Below are 13,080 nucleotides of genomic sequence, written 5' to 3'. Positions count from 1 at the left end.
CAAGGCCTTGATAGTAAAATTAAAATTTAACATTTCCATCAAATTATTGTTGTGTGCATAGTAGAAACTGTTTTAAAACATTTTTCCACATTACTTTCACAACAACAAGGAGAAAACCCACCCTACTGACAATTTATAACAAAGCATTTACCAGCTTTTCTGCATCAAAAGAGGGCACATTAACTGCTTTAATGTACCTAGTATACTCTTCCATTGTCAAGATATACCTCTTACCTGTGGTGTTTAGGGTACAAAGAAGTCTACAATATCCATGACTACCCCTTGTAATGATTCTGTAATTAAAGGCAAAAATCTCCAAAACTAGCCTTCACTTTGTCTTCGACATTACTAATATTTTAACACTGCTCAAACATCTTGTAGTTCTCTTATATGTCTTTTTCAATGTCTGGTGAATATACATTTTGTATAAGCCTCCTTGTAAGCTTTATGCCTACATGACCTGAAAAGATAATATCATGGTCTTTGGCCCAGAAATTGTAGTCTATTGGCCGTTTGGGCAGTTTTTCCATCTCTTTCAACTTTCTGGTTTAAAAGCCTGAGTTTGCACTTGTTTCCCACCTTTCCTGTAACTAATCTAGTCCAGATACAGATCTGCTGTATCCAGAACTGTTTGTAAGCTTCCGAGCCCCCCAAGCTGTTCTGTATTGGAGGGAAGCCTTCTAGCTTGTAAGTGGGAGTGGTAAGCACTAGGTAGCCTTCTGGCCCAGAAATTGTAGTTTATTGGCCATTTGGATAGTTTTTCCATCTCTTTCAACTTTGTGGTTTAAAAGCCTGTGTTTGTGCTTGTTTCCCACCTTTCCTGTAACTAGTCTAGTCCAGATACAGATTTGCTGTACCCAGGACTGTTTGTAAGCTTCTGAGCTCCCAAGCCTTTCTCTGTTGGAGGGAAGCATTCTAGCTTATCAGTGGGAGTGGTAAGCACTAGGTAGCCTATCTACCACAAGATCAAGGTACAGATTCTTAGTTTTAGCACTTGAATTTGGTTATCCGTGCCCAGCACTTGTTCAGAACTTGTTGTTAGCACTAAATAAGCTACAAATTACTACAGCACTCAACCTTCCTCTTTACCTAGAGGAAAACAGTTTTTGTACTTACTTTCCTCACTTGCTCAGAGAAAAACAGCTCTTATACTCACTTTCCTCACTTGTCTAGAGGAAAGTAGTTTTTTATTCAAGACTGTCCAAGGGTCAGCTCCCAGTGTTCTCTCCTGTCTATCTGATGAATCTGGGCATCTTGAGGCAATGTAGCAATTGCCTCATGTACACAGACAACCCTCTCCTCCTACCACCCAACACCACAACCTGTGAGAGATGCACTTATCTAGCCAAACTGGAGGTAAAGCTCTCTCCAACCAAGACTGAACTTGACAATGAAGAGGAGAAGGTAAACACTTGTACCACACCGCACACATCACATAGTCCCACTAAACCTACACCACCAAAATCCACACATAAAAACATAAAAACATTTGCAGAGGCTCTCAATAATAATCTGCTCAAGCAACAGAGACCTCCAAAGCAGAAACGCAAGCAACCTCCAACCCTAACACAACCCAAATGACACATAGCCCACAGACTCAGTGTGCCAATAAACCACAGCCCATAAGGCAAACCAACATACCCAACACACTAATCATAGGTGACTCTATAGTCAGACACACTGATGTCCCACTCACCAGGCTAAACAAGGAGAAGGTTACTGTCAGCTGCCTGTCAGATGCCAGGATCCACCACATAACCCATGCACTCAGGTCACTCCACCACAAGTACAAATATGACTCTGTCATTGTCCATGTTGGTGTGAACGACCTGAGACGTACCTCCCTGGACTACATGAAAAGAGACATGGAAGAGCTCTCCAATCTTGTAGCCCAGGCAGGTAAGACCCTAGCCCTGAGTAGCATCTTGCCATCACCCAGAATGATACTGCAGTACAAGGACAAAATGACTGACTTTAACAATTGACTAAGCTTCTGGTGTCATTCTAAGGGGATCCAGTCTCTATCTGCCTGGGACGACATGGTCGACAGACCACGATGCTTTGCCAGAGATGGCCTGCACCTGTCTCCCCTGGGATTCCTGATACTGGCTAAGGCTCTTGCCGCCCCTATAGTACATTTTTAGGCAAGGTTCAAATGACAAATTCACCACCATAACAGGAACAGGTAAGCAAAAACTGAGGATAATGCTACTCAGTGCTAGAAGTCTAAATCTCAAAAGGCACTAACTCGAGGCACTCCTTAAAATGGAGAACATCGATATCTGTGCAGTGACTGAGACTGGTTCAAGGCTCTAGAGATCACCTCTTCATTACCAGGCTATAACTCATACCACACTTTTCAGCCATCTAACCTGGACCAGAATACCAAGGTTGGAGGTGTGTCCATATTTATTAAGGATATCCACACCTCCAGGCTAGTTGCGCAGCATAATGCATCCGAGGTTATCCAAGTGCAACTAACTCTGGGCAAAACTGCAATCCAAATTGTAGCTTGCTACAGATCCCCCACCATGCCCCAGGATTCCCACTCCTCTTTTCTTGATATACTGTAAAATATTAGGGTTCAACCAAACACCCTAATAATGGGAAAATTCAACTACTCCACCATTAACTGGGAAAACTACTCGTGTATCAACTCTTTCGCTCAATGCTTTCTGAAATTCATAAATTCCAATGCCCTGAATCAACTTATCCACACCCCCACCAGGGGCAACAATATCCTAGACCTAGTCATTACAAACATGAGTGACCAGTGTTCCACACCTGAAATCAACTCCTCGTTGGTCACATCCGACCATAAGCCAATCACCCTAGATGTCCGCATCCCAACCCCACCCACCAAACACACTCTGGCTAGGCTTATAAATGCCCTAGGGCAAATAGCCTAGTATCAACCTATGAACCTATACCCCTGGGATGTCTTCTGTGTCCCTGCTTCACAGAGGTACAGTAAACTAACCTTAAAAGGGCTACCTTCTGTGACCTACTATATAGAGGTACAGTCAACTAATCTAAAAGGGTGGCGAAAGCCAAACACACTCTGGCTAGGCTTATAAATGCCCTAGGTCAGATAGCCTAGTATCAACCTATGAACCTGTAAGGAAACCATGGTAAAAAAATTCTCCAAAGCCAACTTCATGTTTCGTAAGACAGAAGTGGCAAACTTCATGACACCCATGCAGATGGACAATACAGTTACAACTGCTGAATCCTACAGAAATGCACTCTATAAGCACTTACATGATCGTGCTATCCCAAACAGAACCAAGACGCTATCCTCCAAAAAAAGGAAGCCAATCTGGTGGTCCCCTGCCATAAACAAACTCTACAACAGAAGGAAATAACTGTTGCAAAAGAGAGTAAAATCCCATGAGTGGAGAAGCTGCCTGGTCAGCCTCAGTAAGAAGCTGCGATCCCTTATAAAATCCTCCAAAGCTAGATACGAAAACAAAAATTGCCACTGATTCTAAGGGCAACCAGAAAGCATTCTATAGCTATGTTAAGAATCTCAATGGCAACACCCAGATCTGCTCTGAGTTACAACACAATGGCATGAAAAGTACAGAAACAACTGATATTGCTAACATCCTGGCAGATAGGTTCAGTGCTAACTTTACCCCCCCTCTCACCCCCTAAAGGGCCCATATCTATACAGGAAGAATGCAGAGTCCCTGTAATCACATCTATGCAGGTAAAAGCTGCACTCTCTACAGCACATCATCCATGGGACCAGACAACATCCCAGGCTGCGTCTTACACGAACTTCAGAACAAACTGGCTCCCAACATAAGCACCATGTTCAATCATAGTCTCACGTAAGGCATTGTGCCCACTGAATGGCACACAGCAACAGTTATTATCCCACTCCACAAAGGGGGAGCTACCACTGATCCTGGGAACTATCGCCCTGTTAGCCTGATGAGCCTGGTCTGCAAGGCCATGGAATGTATCATCATGGAACTCATAAACAAAGACATTGGTAACCTCCAAACTCTTGACCCCACCCAGTTCAGGTTTGTGAAAGGCAGATCATGCCTTCTGAACCTGATTGACTTCTTTGAGGCAGTCACCAAAGCCATAGATGAGGGTAAGGTGGTTCACACAGCCTTTTTTGACCTCGCCAAGGCTTTCAACATCATCCTCCATTCTGGAATTATAGCTAAACTCACTAAACTCGGTATAAATCCCTATGTCACAAGATGGGTTGCCAACTGGCTCACTGACAGAACCCACACTGTGAAAGTTGCAGACTGCAAATCTGATTTCAAACCAGTGACAAGTGGAGTACCACAGGGTTCAGTCCTGGACCTCTCCTTTTTGGTATCTAATTCTCTGAAGTACAGACTAACACAGAGGGCCTCTGGCTAACGAAGTTCACAGATGACTGCAAACTAGGAGCCATAGTCGAGTCCCCAAATGATTTGGACATCCTACAGAAGGGCCTTACCCTAGCCCTGAGTAGCATCTTGCCATCACCCAGAATGATACTGCAGTACAAGGACAAAATGACTGACTTTAACAATTGGCTAAGCTTCTGGTGTCATTCTAAGGGGATCCAGTATCTATCTGCCTGGGACGACATGGTCGACAGACCACGATGCTTTGCCAGAGATGGCCTGCACCTGTCTCCCCTGGGATTCCTGATACTGGCTAAGGCTCTTGCCGCCCCTATAGTACATTTTTAGGCAAGGTTCAAATGACAAATTCACCACCATAACAGGAACAGGTAAGCAAAAACTGAGGATAATGCTACTCAGTGCTAGAAGTCTAAATCTCAAAAGGCACTAACTCGAGGCACTCCTTAAAATGGAGAACATCGATATCTGTGCAGTGACTGAGACTGGTTCAAGGCTCTAGAGATCACCTCTGCATTACCAGGCTATAACTCATACCACACTTTTCAGCCATCTAACCTGGACCAGAATACCAAGTTTGGAGGTGTGTCCATATTTATTAAGGATATCCACACCTCCAGGCTAGTTGCGCAGCATAATGCATCCGAGGTTATCCAAGTGCAACTAACTCTGGGCAAAACTGCAATCCAAATTGTAGCTTGCTACAGATCCCCCACCATGCCCCAGGATTCCCACTCCTCTTTTCTTGATATACTGTAAAATATTAGGGTTCAACCAAACACCCTAATAATGGGAAAATTCAACTACTCCACCGTTAACTGGGAAAACTACTGTATCAACTCTTTCGCTCAATGCTTTCTGAAATTCATAAATTCCAATGCCCTGAATCAACTTATCCACACCCCCACCAGGGGCAACAATATCCTAGACCTAGTCATTACAAAGATGAGTGACCAGTGTTCCACACCTGAAATCAACTCCTCGTTGGTCACATCCGACCATAAGCCAATCACCCTAGATGTCCGCATCCCAACCCCACCCACCAAACACACTCTGGCTAGGCTTATAAATGCCCTAGGGCAAATAGCCTAGTATCAACCTATGAACCTATACCCCTGGGATGTCTTCTGTGTCCCTGCTTTACAGAGGTACAGTAAACTAACCTTAAAAGGGCTACCTTCTGTGACCTACTATATAGAGGTACAGTCAACTAATCTAAAAGGGTGGCGAAAGCCAAACACACTCTGGCTAGGCTTATAAATGCCCTAGGTCAGATAGCCTAGTATCAACCTATGAACCTGTAAGGAAACCATGGTAAAAAAATTCTCCAAAGCCAACTTCATGTTTCGTAAGACAGAAGTGGCAAACTTCATGACACCCATGCAGATGGACAGTACAGTTACAACTGCTGAATCCTACAGAAATGCACTCTATAAGCACTTACATGATCGTGCTATCCCAAACAGAACCAAGACGCTATCCTCCAAAAAAAGGAAGCCAATCTGGTGGTCCCCTGCCATAAACAAACTCTACAACAGAAGGAAATAACTGTTGCAAAAGAGAGTAAAATCCCATGAGTGGAGAAGCTGCCTGGTCAGCCTCAGTAAGAAGCTGCGATCCCTTATAAAATCCTCCAAAGCTAGATACGAAAACAAAATTGCCACTGATTCTAAGGGCAACCAGAAAGCATTCTATAGCTATGTTAAGAATCTCAATGGCAACACCCAGATCTGCTCTGAGTTACAGCACAATGGCATGAAAAGTACAGAAACAACTGATATTGCTAACATCCTGGCAGATAGGTTCAGTGCTAACTTTACCCCCCCTCTCACCCCCTAAATGGCCCATATCTATACAGGAAGAATGCAGAGTCCCTGTAATCACATCTATGCAGGTAAAAGCTGCACTCTCTACAGCACAGCATCCATGGGACCAGACAACATCCCAGGCTGCGTCTTACACGAACTTCAGAACAAACTGGCTCCCAACATAAGCACCATGTTCAATCATAGTCTCACGTAAGGCATTGTGCCCACTGAATGGCACACAGCAACAGTTATTATCCCACTCCACAAAGGGGGAGCTACCACTGATCCTGGGAACTATCGCCCTGTTAGCCTGATGAGCCTGGTCTGCAAGGCCATGGAATGTATCATCATGGAACTCATAAACAAAGACATTGGTAACCTCCAAACTCTTGACCCCACCCAGTTCAGGTTTGTGAAAGGCAGATCATGCCTTCTGAACCTGATTGACTTCTTTGAGGCAGTCACCAAAGCCATAGATGAGGGTAAGGGGGTTCACACAGCCTATTTTGACCTCGCCAAGGCTTTCAACATCATCCTCCATTCTGGAATTATAGCTAAACTCACTAAACTCGGTATAAATCCCTATGTCACAAGATGGGTTGCCAACTGGCTCACTGACAGAACCCACACTGTGAAAGTTGCAGACTGCAAATCTGATTTCAAACCAGTGACAAGTGGAGTACCACAGGGTTCAGTCCTGGACCTCTCCTTTTTGGTATCTAATTCTCTGAAGTACAGACTAACACAGAAGGCCTCTGGCTGACGAAGTTCACAGATGACTGCAAACTAGGAGCCATAGTCGAGTCCCCAAATGATTTGGACATCCTACAGAAGGGCCTTACTGAGACAGATGCATGGTGTCAGAGGCATGGCCTCAAGCTCAGTGCCAAAAAGTGCATTGTCATCCCCTTTGGTAAAAACTCTGTACCCATGAACTACCACATAAATGGCAGTCTACTTAATGCCGAATGTGTGATAAGAGACCTTGTGACCCAGGTGGACAGTAGTCTCTCCTTTGATAATCACATCACCTCAGTAGTCAGGAAATCCTTCTATGTGGCACACCTCATCACAAAAGGGTTCTTATCCAGGAAAAAAAAGGTCATTGTTCCCCACTACTCGGCACTCGTTAGACCCATTATAGAGTACAACGCCCCTTTTGGAATGTACCTCACAAGACATCTGCAGCATTTATTTACCCCCAGTCCTTTTCCCATAACCGAAATCTTATCTTTTTTAGTATTTCTACCAATGTTCATTTCCCATTAAACTTGATCTCATTTAATCATTCATTCCATATTGTTCATATAATATAAAACATTTCTCCATCAATTTTCTTTATTTCTTCCCTTCCTTTCCATATGCCAACATGTCCATATTAAATACTCTACTTTTGTAATTCCTACCAAAATATTCTCTTTACATAAGAAAAACTTCAACCCCCAGAACTTAATATACACACAAAAAAATACAACTGGTCTCCACTAAAACATTTTCCCTTATATGCCACAGTTGAATACTTTAACACAACTTTCCTTAAGATTTGTAATAGCATGGCACCCCCCAGAATAGTCTGTGTCAAGGAAAATTATGCACCATGGCTAACCAATAAAACAAAAAGTCTCCTTAAGCAAAGGGGGCAAGATTTGTCAACTATGGCTTACCACCAAAACCCAAGACAATCAGATTGCATTTCAAAAAATTAGGAATAGGGCCAAGAAGCAACTGAAGTTAGACAAAAAAATTACTATGCTAATCTGCAGTAGAAGCATCAAAGAAATCCACAACAATTCTGGAATACAATCAAAAATATTCTTCATCCAGGACAAACCACAACACCTCTTCCCAGCATATTAACCGGCTCAGGTACCATTGCAGAGCAATTTAACAAATATTTCACAGAAAGTATATTATCCCTAACCAAGAATAATCACCTCCATCCATCAACAGAACCCCAACCAACCAAATATAATCATATTAATTTCTCACTCCAACCTATCTCCATTACTTCCATAGAAAAACTACTAAATAAACTTAAATCAACCACAATTACGTTGATAACTTACCAGCTGAATATCTAAAACTAGCATTGGAAGCCATATTATATCCCATGTCAATTCATATTAATAGGTCCATTGCCAAACAATATGTCCCAAAAATATGGAAAACTGCACATATTATTCCCCTAACAAAGGTGGTAATTCAACTGAACTCTCAAATTATAGACCCATCTCTATACTTTCCCCATTATCCAAACTTCTGGAAAGATGCATTCATTCACAACGTCTGCAGTATCTCATTAAGAACAATCTACTGCCAAATCCCAACACGGTTTCAGACTATATCACAGTACCACTACTGCTCTACTCAGCTTTCCCAAAGCCATCAATCAACTTAGAAATGAAGGTAAAATAGTTTCTTCCATCTTCCTAGATATATCTAAGGCCTTTGATGCAGTATCTCACCAGAAGCTTCTCAGTGTTCTCACCAACTAATACATGGTTCCAAACTTACTTACCTGAACAACAGCAGGCAGTAAAATGGCTTCATGACCTCTCCCCTCTACTTCCTGTCACATTAGGAGTTTGTCAGGGCTCAATCCTGGGTCCACCCCTTTTCAGTATCTTTACTATTGACCTCAATACAGCTGCACCTCTAGCTTCCATGATCCAATACACAGACAACTCTGCACTAATATGTGCCTCAACTTCCATGCAACAGCTTCAAGACTTAAATCAAAAGTCCTTCTCAGAAACTGAAATATGGCTAGCAAACTCCCAGTTCACTCTAAATGCTAACAAAACCAAACTAATGATCTTTCATCCCACCAGATCCTCAAATCCCACAACAACCTTTTCCATTATTGCTAATAATAATAATAATACAAAAATCTTACCTGAATCACAAATAAAATTACTTGGAGTTATAATTGACAGTAACCTAAGATTTGACTTACAGATATCACAAACAATTTAAAAAGTACATAACAAATGGACACCCTATATAGGCTAGAACCCATCTCTTGTCAACACTCCTGTATGCCTCATCCATTGTTATCAATCTTAAAAGGACAGACCTAAAGAAACTAGACACTTGTTATAACAAAGTAGCTAAATTTGCCTCAGACTGTACACATCTGGCACATCACTGCTACACCTTAAAAAAACTTTCCTGGCTAGAACTTTCACAACTCTTAGTCTACTGTCAACTAACGATGTCTCATAAACTGCTATATCAGGGTGAAAAAACTCCAGCTCTTCTAAACATTTTTCAGCCCTATACTAATAATCACGTGCTCCGCTCAACAAATAAATCACTACTCCAAGTTACCAAATCCATAAACTCTGCTGGCGATTCCCTATATTTACACCAAGTAGCAAAAACCAGGAATACACTACCCTGTTCTATTAGAAAACCACCAACACCAATCAATTTAAAAAAGCACTCAAAAATGATTTATCCGACACTTGGTTCTGCTCCTGTACCAGCCGAGGCTAAGAGTTATCAACTTCAGCCATCTCTTTCCTAGTCTTTATACTACCCTCTAACTAATCACCGTTCCCCATATCCCATTTTCTCCTCCTAGTTAAAAACTAAATAACCTATTAATATTAAGAGTCCCAAATAAATAGTCAGCCTCCTCTCTCACCTCCTCCTTCACTCTCCTCCCAATTTCTACTGGAAGGATAACAGTTTAATAATAACCTGTCCCTGTTGATTTGTCACCTCTTAAGTAAACTGCAACAACACAAGTTTTAAATATACTTTGTTATCTTTAATTGTTATATTGCCATTATTGTATAAGTCTTGTGAATTCTGTTTCATCTTAAAAAAAAATTCTTCTTGATCTGTAGAATTTATGTACTGTTAATATGTGGAGCTTTTCAATCCAGTTGGACTTTCCTGGTAAACAAATGTAAAATAAATAAATAAATAAAATATTTTGCCCATAGTTTCTTTACCCTATTACATTTTAAAAATACATGTTCTGTTGTTTCAGCAATAATTAGATGCTCTTTCTTCTGTTCTTTTGTATGGCATATTCACTTTTACTGCTAACTTTTTGTATTGATAATCTCCATAAAAAATATTTACATTCTACGTTTTTCTATACCATACTGTTTTAACTTTTATCGCTTTGATTTTTTTTTAAATATTTTTCCATGGATAGACACAATAATAATTATTCATTATATTTAAATACCATTATTTCCTATTTTCTTCTAGCTCTCTTATCTTTAATTTCCATTATGCTGTTTTGTCTTGATGCTCTTTCTTTCCCCTACCATTCCTTTTTTTCCCTCTTTTACGTCTGCTCAACACGCACCTTATTTTTTATATTTTTCTTCCATTATTCTACTTATTAATGGTCCATTTTCCTCTTTTATGCGTCTCAACACTTTATGTAAATTTAATGATGCTGCATAAACCACTGGTTTTATTAATCCCAGCCCTCCTTATTCTTCTGTAGTAAACCAGATTCCTCTTTTCACCAGATTCAACCTTGACCCCCCCCCATATAAATGAGAACACAGTTGTCATTATTTCTTTTTCATACTTAGGATCATAAACACATTTGCTAACTTTGCAATTTTCCTCATTAGCACCACATTTACTACATATGCTTTCTTTCTGTGTGATAATTTATACATTCTCCAGAATGCACATATATTTCCTAATTTATTTATTTATTCCCATTATGTTTTTCATCATTTTATTCCTAAATGTTATACCTAATAATTTTATTTCTTTCCTGTTAAACTGAATATTCCCTTTCTTGCTTTCTCCTCCTAACCCTTTACTCTTATCTCTATGTATACTCATACATATAGCCTTCAAATAGTCATTTAGGTTCTTAGTGACTTTTATTACTTTGACACATATTTCTTTTTTTGCACAAAACCTTCATCAAACCATTCATTTAACATTTCTAAAAAAACAGCTATTTTACCATTCTGACATATTTATATATATATATATATATATATATATATATATTATTTTCTATTTCACCTGGTCCTGTCGCTGATTCAGCATAAACTAACTTTTAATGTATTTCTTTTTCTAACTCTTATCTTGTTCTTTAAGTTTTCTTTTTACTTTCCACTTTTCTTTCCTTTTTATATTAAATTCTTAAAAAATCATTTTATATATTCTTTTACTACATTCACTATTTCTTGTTGTGTTATAACAATTTGTTCTTTCTCATCTCTTATTTCTCTTATTGTCCTTTTACTTTATTTTACTCTTCTAGTCAAATATGATGCTACTTCTTTCGTTTTCCTTGTAAAAATACCTTTGTTTAAATGAATGTTTTTAAATCTTTTTCTCTTTTGAAATAGTCTTTCTTATTCCATGTCATATCTAACAGTGCTTTATTACTTCTTTATATTTCATCTTTCCATCTTTTCTTTTCTTGCCTTGCCATTTCAAATCACATTTTTATATTGAGCTTTTGAAATTATCCATCATAACATCCAAGTTTTGTAAAAAGATTTTGCTTTTCTTCTTGTATTTGTTCTAATTTGTCTTCTTTTTCTATCTCTTGTATAATCTCTATTTAATTACTTTTTTATTTTCTTTAATGTCCATCCATAAGTGCCTTGCTGTTCCACATTTAAAACATTTCAATTCACAGTTTTTGCATCATGACCTACGTTACCACATGGTTATTCCACAACTGTCTTAACAACTTTACCTCTTCCTCATCTAACTCTTCCTCAATGGCTCTTTTACATCCTTTACAAATTCTTCTATATCCATTTATTTCTTGAATCTCATTCCATTTGGCCATATGGTTTGAAAAATCTGTCTATTTTGTCATTTCTTGCATTACCTTTAAACTTTCAGAAATTATATAATAATCTATCTCAGTTATTAAATCACTTCTTTTATATGTTCACTGTTTGTTATCCCAAATATATAAATTTCCAGTCCTAATCACTTCTAACATATAGAAATGTCCAGTCCTAATCACTTCTAACATTGTTTTACATTCCCACTCCTTTTCTTCTTTTCCTCAGGTCACAATTGAAATCACTCACTAATATTAAATCCATAGTCACACTTTTATAATTTAAAATGTTATTAAACACATATATCCTCTCTTTCTTTCATCAAAACATATGCATAAATTGATATAATTTTATAAACATAACATTCCATCTAACATCAGTAGATTTGAGATGGAATGTTATGTTATAAACATAACATTCCATCTCAAATCTACTGATGTTACTCTACCCATTACTACCAATGTAATGTCAGAAATGTTTAATAAATCCTTACACAGTATTGCTGTAAACAAACATTTCTTTTCCTATATTCCAAATGATCTCACCCCCCCCCATAATTTTTTTCTGTTTGTAATCTCTCTTCTTCTTTTTCTTCTGTTAATATTCTTATGTCCTCCAGTATAATCACATCCACATCCATTTTGAACACCATTTAATATACCTATTCTTTGAGTTAACATTTTTATACTATTTACATTTATTGATAATGTTCTCAAATCTTCTCTGATTTTTTTATTTCATTTTTACTTTTATTTCCCTTATTTTTATCCTTTACCTTTTCTGTTTTCTTTTAAACCTTTACCCATGACTTTTCTTTTTCTTTTACCTTTTTCCTATAGTGTTTTTTCTTCAATTTACTACTTTCCAATTCACTTCTTCTTCAGCAGTTTTTTTTCTGGCAATCCTTCATTTTCTTTTTTTTCCTTTTTTATTATTTCTCTTTCATCTTTCTCAATATTTTGTACTGTTTGCTAAATTTTCTGTCATTCATTTATTTTTTCTGTTTCTTCTTCTATTTCTATCTCTTGTTCAATCTCTATTTTTAATTACTTCCTTCTTATTTTCTTTACACTCCATCCATAAGTGCCTTGTTGTTTTACA

At 38.7% G+C, this 13,080-nt stretch overlaps 1 protein-coding gene across 1 annotated transcript in view; it reads left to right on the top strand.

The window, feature by feature from the left end:
- Positions 1-13,080, top strand: part of ODAD3 (outer dynein arm docking complex subunit 3) — a 606,433-nt gene that overhangs the window by 469,032 nt on the left and 124,321 nt on the right. The gene's annotated exons all lie outside the window — the stretch shown is intronic.

This window comes from Protopterus annectens, chromosome 9.part0 (assembly GCF_019279795.1).
Source record: "Protopterus annectens isolate FY-2018-M chromosome 9.part0, PAN1.0, whole genome shotgun sequence".
Classification (NCBI taxonomy): domain Eukaryota; kingdom Metazoa; phylum Chordata; order Ceratodontiformes; family Protopteridae; genus Protopterus; species Protopterus annectens.
The sequence above is the reverse complement of the archived record's forward strand: the minus strand, read 5'-3'. Positions and strand labels throughout refer to the sequence as shown.